Below are 6,195 nucleotides of genomic sequence, written 5' to 3'. Positions count from 1 at the left end.
GAATGTAGTAAAAACACAAAAAGGACGTCATGAACATGGGGCAGGCTGCACGCTTCGCTGCTGAAATGCTTCTGAGAGGCTTCCAGTGGAAGTTGATACCATAAATAAACGTCCCTCCCTCAGAATTTCCATTATGCATGTTTTGTTAAAATGTGTTAATAAGTTTGCCATTTGTTTGAAATACAAATGTTACTGTATGATTATGTTTATTAAATGTGTCTCTTTAGAATCTAGTGTGTTTCTTGGTAATTGTAATTCTTGTGGTGGTCTACCACCAATAACACGTGTTACAAGTTGGCTCCTGCTTGTAACAAAGGGGAAGCTCACTCAAACATAAGCTTAATGGTTTTATTGTATCAACTAAACATAAACTTCAAGGCAAACGTCAGAAATCAGGAGTGTCAGGAGTGTCAGGAGTGTATGCAGTGAGCACTAAAGGAAAAGCTACATAATAAGTCACAAATGAGGAGTTGGCGTGTCCATGGGGTGGTGCATGACAGGAAACAAAAGACCAGAGCAGAGTTGGCTGCTGTCTTAAATACGTCTAAGCCAGGATGAACAGGTGAGCCACATCTCCTGACGACTCAGGCTTTGGCTCCGCCTATAGACAGCCTGGAACACACAAACACAAAACCAGCACAACACAGACAACCACAGCCACCGCCGTAAAAAAAAAAAAAGAGATTCTTATGGAGCACTAATTACATTCAAATCTTAAAGTTAGAGTTTACAATTTACCTTAAGTATAGGCAATCACATGAAAATGGCTTCTCTGGACAATTACCTCATTCACATAATTCCCGCTTACCGACTCCCACTCAGCTACTTGGTACCTTAGAAGCAATTTAAGAGACAGGAGAAAGAAACACTGAAAACAGATGAGAACAGGAACCATAACCACTTTAAATGTATGCTCAAGACACTGCATCAGCCGTAACATTTTCAGAACCTTTAATGTGCCGAACATCAAGATGGAAAGGCTGTAAGAACAAACACCATCTCATCAAACGCTGGTTTGGGTTCTGCAACAAATGTAGGAAGGTGAGAGGATTGTGGTCCGTTTACACAACTAGAGACCTTCACCTATTACCTATGTACACTTCAAAGTGCTGTAGAGCCCAAATCAAGTGCCTCCTTCTCTACAAGTGAGTAGTTCAACTGGTAGGAGTTCAGCTTGCGCAAGAAGTAACTGACCTTTCAATGCAAGATGCACCAGATGTGTTTGCAGCAGCACAGCCCCAGCACCCATATTACTGGCATCCACTTTAATCTGAAACCGTTCCTTTAGATTTGGGGCTGCAAGCACTGGAGCACAAGAAAGGAGAGCTTTAACATCGTCAAAAGCTTTCTGACAACAGTCTGGCCAGTGAAACTTGACCTTAGGACTCACCAGGTCAGTCAAAGGAGGAACTACTGCCGAGAAATTTTCACTAAATCTTCGGTAATAACTTACTATTCCAAGAAATCAGGTGAGCTCTTTCTTTGTAATGGGAGGAGGAAACTTCACCCTGCCCAACCACCTTACCCAGGTGTGTCACTGTGGCCTTAGCAAACTCACACGCCCAGGCCAGGCAATGAGACAGGGCCTGGATGCGCTGCAAATTTTCGTATGTGTCGCTACCCAGCAAACATGAGATGTCTGATAGACGTGCAGATCACGTGTATATATCGTCGGTCGTACCATATCTGTATGTCTGTACGACGTGCAAATCAGGTTCAATATTTGGACGTCTGATTAAGACCCTTCTTAGGTGTATTTTTTGGATGTCCGTGGACGTGCAAGACAACAGCATGCAGAAAATCAACATGTGAAAATTTTAAATTAAGCAAAGAATTTATAATTCATTAGCAACATTTATTATTATTGGAGAGGGAAAGAACAAGTAGGATATAATTAATGCTCAAAATAATGCAAAAGCTAAACTTTGTGCACGACATCACCATTTCTCTCAAACACAGTAGGGCTGCGTTCAAAAGTCTTTTTTGCTTAGGAAGGTTCCTAACTGAGTGACGTGAACCGGTGGCAGCCGTGATAAGAGCTGTTCGAATTCTCTAAAAGCTGAGGAAAGGTGCCTCAATGCTTCCTTTCAGATCTCCTTTAGCATAGGGTACACCTGACCATCCTTTACGAAAGGAAAGGAGAAAATGCCGTCCCACAATTCCTGTGGCGGCAACATTTAAAGCGAAGCACGTTCTCAAACTCAAACGATAAAATCCATCAACCGCATTTAGCAAGATCCTTGCAAGACAGGCGCACATTATGATACTTTAATAAGACTCACAGTTACCTTCTTTCTTTTGGTTTGTTTTCTTTTGGCTTTTTGAATCTGATACTGTTTCAACACCGTTTTATGTTTCGGATTGTTAAGCCATTAAGTGTTTTCTACAATAAAAATAAATAAATCACCAACCATGACATAGGAGTTGATCTCCGTAATTACCATTGGCTATTAAGCCTTTTCTCTCTTATGCCCTAACTTGCTAATATGCATATATCTTAAACTGTCAACAATAACTGAGACCCATGCGAGCTGTTATAGTCTTGTAAAGTGATCAAAGTGAGGATAATGATGCAGCGTGGAGCCTCACATTATGTACTGCAGCCTTCAGCAAATTATTTCACTTCAGTCTCAGATGCTGACACCCTCGCCTTAATAAAGGCAAAGATCCAGCTGGATAACCTCTACAGTAGGCGTTTCCCACACACTGATTTATTTGGGGCGGCCTGCCACATTATCAACGCTGATTTTCGATTGATTTTGTTATTTAAAACGAGTAAAATCGTATTTGATGACAGAGCGCTGCACAGTGCATATATTCTCTCAGCATCTCCTCTCTCTCTCTCTCTCTCTCTCTCTCTCTCTCTCTCTCTCTCTCTCTCTCTCTCTCTCTCTCTCTCTCTGCACAGTTACGCTGTCATTCTGTGGGAAACACTGTATTTACATACTACTGGGATTCATGTTGATAAATAGCCTATGGGTGGGCAGGAGGGTGAGTGTGACTATTCTCAATGTGACAACCCTGTCCATTAGTGACGGTAACTTAGGCTACCTTATCTGCCTTTTTGCTATCTTGGTTATTAAGTAATATATTCCACCGTGTTGTTTAGATGGTCTGCGTTACAACAACATGGGGTGCAGAGTCAAAGATGTGCTTTTTGTAGTCCATCTTCAGAACATTGTAGTTTCATCACGGCAGTAAAATGCCGTCTTAGAAAAGAGCAGTTGGATACTCTTAGACCCGCCGTCCTCTTTTCCTAAGTCCTTACAGATTCTCCTTCACATCTTCATGACGTTTTCCATCAAGGTCACGGAAAGGTGGTTAGGAAAGGAGATTTATTTTTACCTTTCGGATGAAGCCTAGGACTATCTGCATAAATACTAGATCCTGTTATACAGACACCCGTACTGTAGGCGATAGATGCACTCCCGCCAAAAATCCAAGTTAACAAACAAAACGACGACTCACGGAGCATCTTTAGAACAGACCCACCGGCCGTTGCAACGACAACAAACCCACTGACCAAGGTAAGAAAAGTGAAGTTATGAAGCTTTAAACCAACTGTAAACTCCTGTGTACCGCGACTATTTCAGCCGCATTACTGTCTTAACGAGGCTGTAACTTACGTCAGTTGGGTGGATTAGATAAGATATTGTATTAACAATAAGACAATTATATCCAGTGGTACCAACCAAGTCATGCTAGCTTGTCAGGTGGGTTAAATAACACTCCAAATTTAGGATACAGTTTGACTTCTGACTTCGAAATATCTGAATTTAAATGGGTTCTGTGGGTACCTGAGGCAGTCAGAGGAGGTGGGCTTCATGTATATTCACAATAAGGCGTTTCTGAGCATGGAAAAAATGTGCTTGCCTTATGGTGCAAAAACTACAATTCTAACCTCATGTCAGAAGTTTTCAATCACATTCCTGCAGTGATCAGCTAACATCCGAGCCTTCAGGTAAAAGTTTACTTCGATATAATTGCTCCTTCAAAAGCATTTAAGTTAAAGTGTTGTTGGCCAATTCCATAACATTTTAAATGCACATCGTCAAACTATCATCTATGCATGATTTGGACAGTGATGACAACCTGCCGGACATTAATAATAGTTTTGGCAGTGACAATGCCCCTGGCACTCCTAACAGTTTTGACTTTAACACTGATGTGGAACATGGGTCTACAGACTCAACGATCAAGCTGAAGTGAATGTGAACTTCGACGAGGACTTGAGACAATGGACCAAAAAACGGAGACAGAGATGTTTCAGGCTCTGAAAATCCAGCCTTGTCTGCCCGGTGGAGCTTGCTGGCAGGTCTCGGGGCAGGGAAATGTCCACATCCAGTGAGTATTCATCACATTACACAAGTCACTGTTTTTGTTTGAGACTCAATCATGTTAAATCTAATAACATTATTTGTTTTTCAGACTCTTGACATGCAAACCTAAAGAGAGCTTGAGGTTCTACATCCGGGCACAGCGGCGGGTCCAGGGCCCAGCAACAGACACGGCGAGTTGTCCAAAGGTTGCATGTATTCATCAAAACGCTTTGCAATTCAGTGAGTACATATTCAACATATTACAGTCAGTAACTCAGTGAAAATAGGTCAAAGGTGCGCTGGATTTATACTAAAAGACAAAACGAGAGCATCATTGTGAAAAGGAATGTGGCAGCCTTCTGTTTTCCGATCAAGTTGGAAATGACACGTCTCCCTTTTTCATTTTCCAAAACAAGTCTTTATGGTCTGGTGAACGATAGCATCTATACTGTGTATGATTGAGACTTTGGACTTCTGAATTAAACAAGACCCAAAGATTACTTTAAGCACAAGTTTTAACGTAGCTCAGACTGATAACAAAGTCTGTTGCAGCTAAGTTGGAGTACAGTTGGTAGTGCAAAATCTAGGATGTACAAGAGATTCAGATCTGGATCTTTTATTTTTCTTTATTTTTTATAATACATATATGTGGACAATGGGCCTGATTTACTAACATCCCGAATAAAGAGTACTAAATTGCGTGCGTATTCTAAAATATTGCATGTGTAAATTTAGTACCTGTTATGGGTGATTTACTAAGAATTATTGCGTAGATGACAACAGGAGCAAACACAGTGGAGGTGGCCGTATTTAAATGAGGGTTTTGCGTGTTTAATGGTTTCCGCCATGGAGAGTCGGGAGGGAAAGTAGCCACCGCGTAAAAACCTTGGTTTGTTTTGTTCAGTGCGTCCCGAGTATGTGGAAATCATCCTGTCTGAGACTGCACTAAGTACTTGAGACAGCGCACCTGAAAAACTGCTTTGGGAAACCTCAGCAAAACAGATACAGTATGCTGGAATGACCCAGACGCCAGGAAATGCCAGCAGATCGCTTCATCCAGCCAGAGGGAACGACCACCGACCGTCCACACCGTGCCCGGTCGCTTCGGATCTCCTGTCCCTTGCCCTGTACGCCCCAACGCCCCATTTCCTCTCCAGGACGTTCAATGAGTTGTGTCGCTATTATGACCGGCATGCTGTGAACAGTTGGTGCGTTCCCTCTGGCTGGATGAATTTCACGCGTGATCCATGCACTGCAGCTGGGGGCTCTCCGCGGCGCCACGCAACTTTCTAAATTCTTCCATCTCACGGAGAAAAGAAGTCAGGTCGAAATGAAATTTGCTCTATTGGCATGAATGTTAATGCAACAATATCGCCAAAGCTAAAGGAAAATACAAAAAAAATCAATTCACATAGTTAATCGAATAAATAAAATAAAATAATTGTATTTCTATATATTGGATACAGAATAATAATATCTAATATTGTTAATTTCTCTATGTTTTCTTTCATTACGGCTGTGTCTCCTTCTGGCAACGATAACAGCAGCCATCTCTGCTCAGCGCTTGACGGTTTGCACCTTCCTTTCAAACGTATTAAATACAGATGCTGTTGCATTTAGTAAATAAGAATTTGCATGTTAACCTCTCACTACTTTGCACAATAAAATTGAAACCCCCAGTTGCATATTCATCAAGGCAAAAGTAGTAAATGAACAACAGTTGCTATCTTGCACTTTTGAAAGACGTCATTCTTAGTGTTAATTATCTGGTGATATCAAGTTTCCACACATTTTTACTAACGCAAACCTTTAGTAAATCAGGCCCTTGGTGTATAACTACAGGTTGACTTTGCACATTTATAAGTTGGTGGACACA

At 41.5% G+C, this 6,195-nt stretch overlaps 1 long non-coding RNA gene across 1 annotated transcript; it reads right to left on the bottom strand.

Annotated features, from left to right (window-relative positions):
* Positions 1-375: 375 nt before the first annotated feature.
* On the bottom strand, positions 376-1,299 carry LOC119896882. Its single transcript, XR_005443311.1, has 3 exons — positions 1,195-1,299; positions 950-1,022; positions 376-833 (listed from the first exon to the last, which is right to left on the bottom strand). It is a non-coding gene; the product is annotated as an uncharacterized LOC119896882 (long non-coding RNA).
* Positions 1,300-6,195: the final 4,896 nt, after the last annotated feature.

Source organism: Micropterus salmoides, unplaced genomic scaffold (genome assembly GCF_014851395.1).
Source record: "Micropterus salmoides isolate LMB-PRFRI ecotype aquatic unplaced genomic scaffold, ASM1485139v1 Ms_hic_scaffold_11, whole genome shotgun sequence".
Taxonomy (NCBI): domain Eukaryota; kingdom Metazoa; phylum Chordata; class Actinopteri; order Centrarchiformes; family Centrarchidae; genus Micropterus; species Micropterus salmoides.
This window is presented reverse-complemented; position numbering and strand designations above follow the sequence as displayed.